Source organism: Lutra lutra, chromosome 3 (assembly GCF_902655055.1).
Source record: "Lutra lutra chromosome 3, mLutLut1.2, whole genome shotgun sequence".
In the NCBI taxonomy this organism is placed as follows: domain Eukaryota; kingdom Metazoa; phylum Chordata; class Mammalia; order Carnivora; family Mustelidae; genus Lutra; species Lutra lutra.
Genome location: NC_062280.1, coordinates 171606187 through 171616990, shown reverse-complemented (window position 1 = coordinate 171616990; position 10804 = coordinate 171606187). Strand labels below are relative to the sequence as shown.

The window sequence follows — 10804 nt, the reverse complement described above, 5'->3', positions numbered from 1 at the left end:
TAGATTTGGTTCAAGTTAAATGTCTGAATCATTTTTCTCCTCCCTCCCCAATTCAAGCACCTTCCACAGCACATCATGAGATAGTTTTAACATCATGTGTATTCTGGAGTTCTGTCTGTTTTAGAGAGAGCCAGGACCCTTTCAATTACGAGGGTGGTGAGTTATTATTCAAGTGTCTTGGTAATATTTCTTTAGAAATCAATAAATACATCTTTAGCCATTTCATTTAGCCTTGAGGGACCCTTGATATTTTAGTTGTGTCTTCTAGTGAACATAATGGTGGCATGATATCAATACCCTTTTTAAAACTATATAATGCACTGAATTCTTTTCCCTTGTCCCACTCACCTTTAGATGAAACTACAGTTGATGTACAGTAAACCATTATCTATTGTGTATTGGAATGAAGGGAGGTTGGTAGGGGAGCCTGATGTGATTGGCCACATTTTGTGGACCTTCAGATCCATTAAAATCTTAAAGTTGTTCCTCCTGAGAGATTGAGAGGATTACCTATTTGAAATCCTTCTATATTAAAGAGAAGCACAATCCGACTCCCAAGGTAGCTCTGCATTGTAAGGCAATTGCCTATTTAACCCCAGTTAGCTGATTAGAGATGTCAATGTCTATACAATTTGTTTGGAAATTTAAATATTCTACTTAAAATTATATGTTCCTCTAGCATAAATAAATTACGTGGCAAAAAATATTTTCAGTACTTTTTATGGTTAAGTCCATATGAATCTACCCCTTTGTGTCACATAAAAAAAAAAAAAGAATTTCAGTTCTTAAAGAGCCTCAGTCCAAGGCACTTATCTTTTTGTGGGTTCTTCATACTTTGTGGGCTTGGTGATGTTTAAATGAAATTTGCTCTCTATATTTGCTTATTGATGATAAAAAAAAACACCGTGTTTCTTTTGTGTTAAGTTTTTAATGGATTTTCATGATCTTCTGTTCACAAGACTTGGTTTTAGCTCTGTAATACTGCTGTTCTAGGTGATAATCTGCTGGTTTTCATATCTATAACAAAGAAGGCCAACCAACTGTTCAGGAATTTGCATTGAATAAAAGGTATGTAATAATAAAATAATAATAATGGTTTCATTAAACAATTTTTTTCTCAGAATCCAAGTCATTTTACAAAGATCAGTGTTTTCCATGGGTATCATGTGAGTCATAATTGGTAATGGTTTCTTGCACATTATAGAGCTGAAGATTTGTAGTCTTATTTCTCCAAGTTATTCTGAAAAATCACCACATGCACACGTTATAGAGAAGTCTACCATTTTGTACTCATGCTTTGGTTTGTTTATAAGGCTTCAGATTGATGAAGTCAGAGGAGAATCATTCTCCTTTGAAGAAACTTGTTTGAGTTTATCTTTGTGACTCTGGACCATGTATACTGTGAATTGTGTAACTGATAATGCTTGTCACCTTCTCTCAGCTGCCAGAAGGCTTGTAGCCATATTTGTGTCTGAATTTTAACTAGTGTATACTATTTTATTCATGTTTGAATCATGCTTTTAATTTTTTCTGAAAGAAGGCGGAGTTTTTATGATTTAGGGTTTAGGCCTGTATTGCTCACTATTGTAGCCTCACTACAGAGCATGCACAGACTCGGAAGAAGAGAAAGAGAGAGAAAGAAAGGAAGAGAAACAAAGGGGAAGAGAAGAAGGAAAGAAGAAAGAAAACTAAGAACAAAATGAGAAAGTCTTCATGTGTATTCATGCTCTAAAACTGCTATCTGTAACGGTAGCTACTGGCCATGTGAGGCTACTGAGCCCTTCCTTGAAAGGTGTTAACCCAAATTGAGATGTTGAGTGTAAATACAGAATGTATTTTGAAGACTTAATATGAAAAAAAAATGCAAACATCTCAATACTGTTTTATTGATTTTATGTTCAAATGATAATATTTTAGATTCATTGGGTTAAATAAAATATTTGATTAAAATTAACTTTATTTATTTTTAGAAAGGGCTACCTGAACATTTAAAATGATATGTGAGACTTACATTTATAAACTGCATTCTATTTCTTTTGGACAGAATTTTCTGTAATGTCAGGGTAAGCTGGAGTTGCCTTAGCCTTCCAGAGCAAATTTTTCTGTAACCTCCTATTCTCATTCTCTCTGTGTCAGCTATAGGCAAAGCCTATCTGTGGCAGAACTAAAGTTGGCAGAATCCTTCCCTTCCCAATTTTTAGATTTTTTAATCTTAATAATTATCTTCCAAATTTTCCATTGAGATCCAGACATTATTTATTACTTCCAAAGGATTTGGTCATGTGGTGCTCATGCTTTAGGTAGAATTGCTTCTTTCTTAGTGCACATATACACTTCCAGTTTTTTATACTAAAAAAACAAACAAACAAACAAACATGTTGAATTGTGTGTCTGCCATAAATTGAGAGTAAAGCATATGAAATTGTCCTCTTTCCTAGAAAATAAACAAGCCAAGGATATGGTGTTCCATCTTGTTTTTCCTGGATCTGAAAGCTAAGTTAGGATGCTACTGTAGAAAATTTCAGATAGGTAAATTTGTGAAACTTAAAGAATATCCTGTATGAGAATATTTTCTTCATTGGAATATACAACAATTTGATATGATTGCAAATTGAATGTATTGTCCTTGACTTTGGGACTATGACCATCAGCATATCATTCTGCAGTTCTTAAATACATGTAAATGAGCATGTTGGACTCAATAACATGGCCTCCCTCCTTGGCTTCAATTACTTCATTTGTTTGATCATTTATATATAAGTAAAGAATTTGCAGGACTATTTAAGAATGGATCACTGAGAATGTCTCAAAATAACTTATTTCCATATTTCACTTTGACGACCCACCCTTTCTGTCCAGACTCCTGTAAATGACAGTGAAAGAAATTCCCTGTGGGAGAAGGTGGAAAACCAAGGCCCCACTGCCTTCTCACAAAGCCTGTTGCCAATTAAAGCAATTCCTTGGGGTTAAGGCCTTGTCGGCAGAGGGTCCAGGTAAATTGTTTGTTAGAGAATGAAGATGCTGTCACTGGTCTTGGGAAATAGGACAGTCAGCTACAGAACAGTACTTGGGCAAAGAGCAAAAGGAAACTCTCCATTTTAGAATAAATTTCCAGGTACTACAAAAAGTTTTGGTAGTAATATAACATTTAATATTTTCATAAATAAAATGTTGGTTTGTAATATATATTTTTTTAAAAATGTGCATGTGATGACCAGTTTAAAATTCATGCATCTATTTTTCCTCTGTAGTGATCAGCTTCTGATTACAGTGACAGAGGTGGGTTACGAGGCATGTGCCGTTCTATAGTATTGTTGTCTATTAGAGGCCATGACATCAGTAAAATTAGATTAAGCTTAGGGCAAGAATGTAAATTTTGTTAATAAGGTTTCTATATTTTAATTCAAAACCAAACACCCTGGGGGCCTAGTGATGGTAATCCCATTTAATCCTGCAAAAAAGCTTTCCTGGTATCAAGGGATCCAGATCAGTACTGCCATTTATTACCTGGAAAATGAGAAATTTTCTTAGATCTTCATCTCTAGGTAGCATAAAGATAACTATAAAATTTTAATGACTTTAAAAAAACAAATATATTCCTATGGTTATGTATAAATTCAAATGAGTGTGTTATATACAATGTATGTGATATATATAAATGTCTAATGTGTATATTTAATATTTATCCATTCTACAATTCTGCTTAAAATTACTTCACTTGCATTTAAAACAGTTAAGCTTAATTTACTAACCATCTCTCTTGAACAAGATGCAAAACAATTCTGTTTTTAACCTCCATAGCACTCTACTCATATCTGTACATGAGTACGTGTATATGTTTGTATACGTATATGCATAAAATGCCAAGGAAGGTGACAATACACACCCACACCCACACCTGTAGGGTGTGGGTGTGTATTAAGATGATATGGCAGAAAGGAAAGGACATACGTTATAAAGTCAGATAAATATATGTGTGCTCTATTTCCTTCCCTTCTCACTTAATCAAGGCACCCACATTATCCTCTCTCTCCTTCATCATCATTGGGTCTATTACTCTCATCAGCAGAAAATATATAATACTACCTCATGTATTAAAAATGACCCAAACAAGATGGACAAATATGCTTTTCCTACTAGGTAAAAGTTTCATGATGTCAAGATATTTGTCTTATTCAGTGCTACATACCTAGCATTTAGAATATTGCTAATAGTGGCCTAGCATCTATTAGATCCTCAGCAAATATTTGTGAGATAAATGAATGAACGAATAAACAAAGCCTGGATCATAATATAGGCTCCATCAATGTTGGCTCTTATTATAATGAAACTGACATTTTTTTGAACCTGATATTTGTTATAAATGCCAAGAAAATTCAGAACAACCACACAACAAAGCCTGTCTAAAACATTATATTTTTGAAGTCTGGAAGACTTGCATGTACACATTTCAGTGGTTATTTGGTTTAATGTGCTTGACATTTCTTTAAAATTTTATAGGGAAAAGTCTGCCATAAAAATCTTAGAACTTTCTATTTCACTTACTACCCTAATATTGTTTGAACATGGTATGCAGTAACACAAACTTAGACAAAGTTATCTACATAGAATATGTGAAAGTTTTCAATAGTAGAATTGGCTTATTTCAATTATCTTTTTAACTCTTGGAAGCAAATAGCAAGTGATTTGATCAACTGATAGAAAATATAGGACACGGGCACCTGGGTGGCTCAGTTGGTTAAGCGACTGCCTTCAGCTCAGTTCATGATCCTGGAGTCCCAGGATCGAGTGTCGCAACGGGCTCCCTGCTCAGCAGGGAGTCTGCTTCTCCCGCTCCCCTCTCTCCTCTCATGCACACACACTCTCTCTCATTCTGTCTCTCTCTCAAATAAATAAATAAAATATTAAAAAAAAGAAAATATAAGACATATCAGTGTAGGTTTAGTAATTATAACAAATGTCGCATTCTGGTGGGGGATATTAATAAAGTGGGGGCTGTGTGCAGATAGGGGAAGTATGGGAAACGTCTATACCTTCCTCTGCATTTTGATAGGACCCTAAAACAGTTCTAAAAAAAAAAAAGTTTTTTTTTTGTTTTTACAAAAGAAAATATAGAACACATGAATAATTCTAGTTTAATATTTTCCAATAACGACTTTAAAGCTATCATGCATTTTAAACTTTCTTCAAAAGAAGAGTATAAATGAATAATCTGAAAATTCTTTAATTTTGTCCTTTCAATGAAATTACCATGTATTTGGTAATATGCGACAGGTAACCACAGCAAGAATTAAATTTTAGTAAAGGAACACAATATAGTTAAGAGCAGTCAAAACAAATTCACTGAAACTTGAAATGAATCACTATAAATCACGCTTTGATATGCCACTTCACTGTCCATACAATTTCGAGGTTCCCCCATTGCCTTGAGAATAAATGGCAGACTCTTTATCCTGGAAAATGTATCTTTCTTCACTCTGATCCCAACTGATCTTCAAAGCCTTATTTCCTTCTCCTATTTACATACCCCATGTGACAGCAGAGTGATCAACAGTGTGGCCTCAGAAGTCAGGCAGAGATTCAGAAGGCCAGACGGAAACCTCTCCAAGTCACATCAACCGTGAAGCATTGCCACTGGCACTTGGAACATGAGCAGCAATGAGAGCACAATTAAATTTCTAGCGCTTCCTAAAATCTGGGAACTGAAATGCCCAGAATTAAGGAATCCTATGAAAAAGCAAAAACTGAATAGTCAACCCAGAATTACACTATTACATACATAAATAGAAAATTCTTTCTTTCTGGTGTCTTACCTCTGCTATAGGCACTGATGAGCCCACCATGGATGGTATGGACAAGCATGAGCTGAGGTCAATTTCGTTTGAGACTCATCTTTGGTTAGGTATACCCTGAATGTCCATTCAGGTCAGCCGGGAAACCTCATTAACATGGTACCAGATTTCTGCCTACTGCCTGAAGAATTCCTCAAACCTCTACTTCTAGGTATCATGGTCTTCTCTGGTTTGTTCTATTTTGACTTTAAATCTTAGCTCTCATTTTTAATCTGGTCTCTGAAATTTGAATTCCAATGTGAACAATTTGCCTTGTTTCTCACCTTTGTATTCCATCAAGACAATAGATTTATTATTTTCTTCCAACTCTATGAACACCACAGGTGTTGCCAAGGGAAATTTGATTCTTGTATCTTACCCACATGTAGGGAAGCTATGGCTATATCCTCTCTTTATCAGGCAGGCCCTACCCTCAATCAGTCTGGGTCATGGACTAGAATGTGTTTTGGAAGCAGAGCAGCTGGTAACACAGAGTCTAGACCAGCTGCCAAAAAGTTAGGCTTGAATTAAAAGGTGAACCAAAAGCAGTATGTCATGGGGACAAAAACCAGTCTTGAGTTCTGTCTTGGCTTTGTTACTGACCAGCTAGCACTGAGATAGCAAATAAATCCCTTAACCATTCTGAAGGTATCTCACCTCTAAGAGTTGCTATGAAGAATAAATGATGTGGCCAGGGAAATGCCTGGAATGTCTGGAATGCCTAAACTGGACTCTGCATGTCCATCCACTTCTGTCCATCCTAAATGCCTGTGAGAAGAAGTTTGCAGAAAACACTGGCAAACCATATATCCTGGCTAGCCTGTGTGTTGTCTGTAGTTGTTTTAAGTATGTTTAACAAATTGTGTGTTTCAGTTCTTACAGAATATTCAGTTGTTCTAAGCACATTTCACACATGTCTAAGTTAAAAGATCACCTCAGCAGAATATGAAAGAGAGATGCTTGAACAAGGTTGACACAAAACATGGATTTGGGTGTGAGGCAGACCTGGTTTCACCAATTACTATTTGTACAACCTAGAGCATGCTTCATAATCCCTGAGTTTTCTCATCTAGAAAATGAAAAATGGCAATGGCTAAGACATTGGATTGTAGTATGGCTTTAACAAGAAAATGAATCCTTTCAAAAAAAAAAAAAAAGGACACTATATTTCAAGGATTTTCCATGTCCAAGAGAAATAAGATCAATGCTACATATGTGAACCACATGTGTAATGTCCAATTTTCTAGTAGCCTCATTAAAAATATGTAAAAGGTAACAAGCAGAATTAATTTTATTTATTTTTACTTACTTTTAAATATTTTATTTATTTATTTGACACAGAGAAAGAAAGCACAAGCAGGGGGAGCAGCAGAGGGAGAGGGAGAAGCAGGCTCTCCGCCGAGCAGGGAGTCCGATGTGGGGCTCGATCCCAGGACCCCGGGATCATGACCTGAGCCGAAGGCAGATGCTTAATGACTGAGCCACCCAGGTATCCCGTAAAATTAATTTTAATAAAATAGTTTATTACTACATAACCAAAATGTCATCACTTTGACATGCAAACAACATAAAAAGTAATGAGATATTATAGATTCTTTTTTATGCTAAATCTTTAAAATTGATGTGTATTTTATCATTTTGGAGTAGCCATGTTTCACGTGGTCAATGCCACATGTGGCTAGGGGCTATCACATTGGACTGCAAAGGTCTAGGAGACACCGAGATTTTTATTGCCTGTATTCTAATTAACTTACTTAGAAATCTCCCGTTGTTTTTTTTTCACTCCTAAGCTAGAATAAAGGTTAAAGTATATGTGTTTGTTGCATACAGCATTCTGTAGGCAATATGATCCTGTCTTTTCGCCTTCTGTAACCAGTCTGAGCCATCCTTGTCAATTTTTAGTGGTGGTTCTCTTAGGGAGCTCTACGGTTACCTTAGAGTAGTTCATCTGTCAAAACCACTGTTCAGGTCCCTGTCCAAGAGCTGGACTTTGGATAAGACTCTTTTATCAGTCAAAAGACCACACAGAGTCTTTGGAGAGGAAGTGAAAATATCCCATGATATGGACCTCATTTCCTTCTAAAGCCCAGAACTCTTTTCACGAATTTGTTACTAATTCCTATGAATAAACTATTTTCCTGTGACTATGGTCAATGACTGGTTAGGTGCAAAGAAGAAAAAATTTTAAGCTTCACCAACTATACTGAGTCACCATCCTCTCAACCGCCTACATAAGAGAGGTCTTTCCCTCAGAAAGTGAGTTAGTCACATGAAAACCGCTAACTGTGTGAGGTGACGTCAACCAGAGACCTGGGCACATACTAGGCAGTAGCTCACAGATGAATGTATGGAGCTGGCTACATTAGGGGAAATTTGAATTACCTGTTAAAATAATATGTAAAGACTTCATTACTTCAATATTGGCTTATTTAAAACAAGATGTAATTCAAGGCTATTTCTATGCTGTTCTTTAATTTAAAAAGAAAAGAATAAACCGAAACTTAGCTCATTCAAAATCTATTGTTTTGGTTCTCTGGGTTTAAAATTAGAGAGATTTTACTGTAAATGGCAAACATTGATCTTAGTCACTAGCTATCTTTCATAGTTCTAGAAAAGCTGATTCTCTGTCTGATTCCAATTTGCCTTTAATCCACTATCTGTACTATCCTCGTACAACTTGCACAACTCCCTACCCTTTCTTCATTTTGTAAAAATTTAATATTTATAGACTGTAATTTTAGGCTCTATTTTCTTAACAGCCAGAAACAGCATTCAGTTCAATCATTCCTTCCTCAGAAGGAAGCTTAATGTAAATTCTTTCTAATTTTTTCAGATACGTAAGCCATTCTTATATCCCATGCCTGTCCTTGATTCAGAGGTCTGTGTTCGTTCCCTAGGGCTACAAACATTTTTAAGTTTCTGTAGAAACTGACTTTACTCTGGATGGATAAATTTTCACTCATTCAAAGACAAGGCTTCCTTTACCTGGGCTCAGGAGGAGACCCCAAAGTCTTGAGAACATCATTCTTCTTCTTCCCCCTGACTTCTTGTGGCTGACGTGGCCCTCCTTATTGTTTCTATTAATAAATCTATCTCCAGTCCCTTACATGCACACTGTCACGGCAACCCCCGTGTGAATCCTATTAGCCTACCACCCAAGGCAACTCTTCGCGCAGAAATGATCTACAATGCCCTAGGGAAAGCATCTTGTGGCAAAAGTAGCTGCAGCCCCAGCCCTCCAGTCATGGTGCTCCGAGCTGCTGCCCCTTTACCTTCAGTGATGGATCCATCCATCATTCCAATGCACCTGATCATGAATGTGAGCCCAACTAAAGAAATAACAGTTTTGTCTATAAGTTTTTTTTTCAATATGTGTGAATAGAAGGAGCATTAACTTAGCAGTGACTCCTTGTGACATAGTGGAGGTGGCAGGGGGGACTCTCAGATTGCCAGTTTTGCTAGTATCATTCCTGGCCCATACCAATGTTATAGGACTGTGGGCTTTTATCTTTTTGTGATATCGTGGAATACGGCAATGTATTAGGACTTGGAGTTGCTTCCAAAATCTAGTTGAAATAGAATTGCATTATAATTTGTGATTAGTGACCAAACAAGAAACATCACCCTGAAAAAAAAAGAGCATACCATGCTTCCATGCTATTCTTTTTATTTTTCCGTTTTGGAATACTTCCTTTCTCTGCAGATAGTTCAGCTGGCTAACAAGGCCAAGGTTGCAGCTTATACATGTGTAGCTCATAAATGTGCACTCTCAGTCACTGGCAAGACCCAGGGAGAAAGTGTGGCTAGGCGTGGATTGAGGCAAAATCATCACAGCTGTTCGGAAGAATGACACAGACGTGTGCTTGTACAAATGGTGGGTCAGTGCCATCCTAAGTATGAGTGAAGGAATGAAGGAGTGTGTGTTGTATTCAGAATGACTGACTTTGTTCTAATTATTTGATTTAAAGCTGATTACTCAATTTTTCTGGGGCTCACTTCAACAAAGACGTGACTTCAGTAACCCTTATATACCACTTAGATTACAGGCTTATTGTAAACAAAAAAAAAATAAGATGAAATGTATGCTATCATAAAACACATTAAGAGATATATATAGGCTAATGTTAAAAGAGCAAATTCCAGAGAGCCCGTCTTGCTCAAATCCCAGCGGCATTGCTTCAAAGGTCTTTCATCCATAAGTCAAGGTAATGAAGACCCCTACCTCATACGGTTTTTATTTTTTTTTTTATTATTTTTTATTTTTTTTTTAAAGATTTTATTTATTTATTTATTTGACAGAGATCACAAGTAGACAGAGAGGCAGGCAGAGAGAGAGAGGGAAGCAGGCTCCCTGCTGAGCAGAGAGCCCGATGCGGGACTCGATCCCAGGACCCTGAGATCATGACCTGAGCCGAAGGCAGCGGCTTAACCCACTGAGCCACCCAGGTGCCCCCTCATATGGTTTTTAAAAGAGTAAATGAAATGATATATATGAAGAGCTTATAGCCCCACTTGACACATTGTAAAAATCTCATTTTAAAAACTCAATGAATGTTAGCTTCTTTAGTTGTGATTAAGGCTTTTAAAAGATATGGAATTCTTCACAAATTTGCATGTCCTCTTTGTTCAGGGGCCAAGCTCATCTTGTCTGCATTCCTCCAATTTTGGTATATGTGCTGCCAAAGCAAGTGGTTTTTTGAACCACCTAAAACCCTGATTTGGAGATCCTGAAGAATTGTTTGATTAGACCATAGGAAAAAAAAATTAAGCCAATGGTAATGATATCATATTCAATAGCAATAAATAATTGCCCTGATAACCAAACCACACTTTCGGCAGTAGAGACGAGAACCAATTCGCCATGGCTGCTTTTCAGGTTTATTTTAGACTTAAATACAACAAGTACTGTGGATTCCTTTTTAAAGCCAAATGGCTCTGCTGGAAGAAAAAAAAAATAGGTATCTTGATGGTCT

General features: G+C 36.6%; 1 non-coding gene across 1 annotated transcript; it reads right to left on the bottom strand.

Annotated features, from left to right (window-relative positions):
* Positions 1 to 10416: 10416 nt before the first annotated feature.
* On the bottom strand, positions 10417 to 10519 carry LOC125096608 (U6 spliceosomal RNA). The gene has a single exon (XR_007126285.1). It is a non-coding gene; the product is annotated as a U6 spliceosomal RNA (small nuclear RNA).
* Positions 10520 to 10804: the final 285 nt, after the last annotated feature.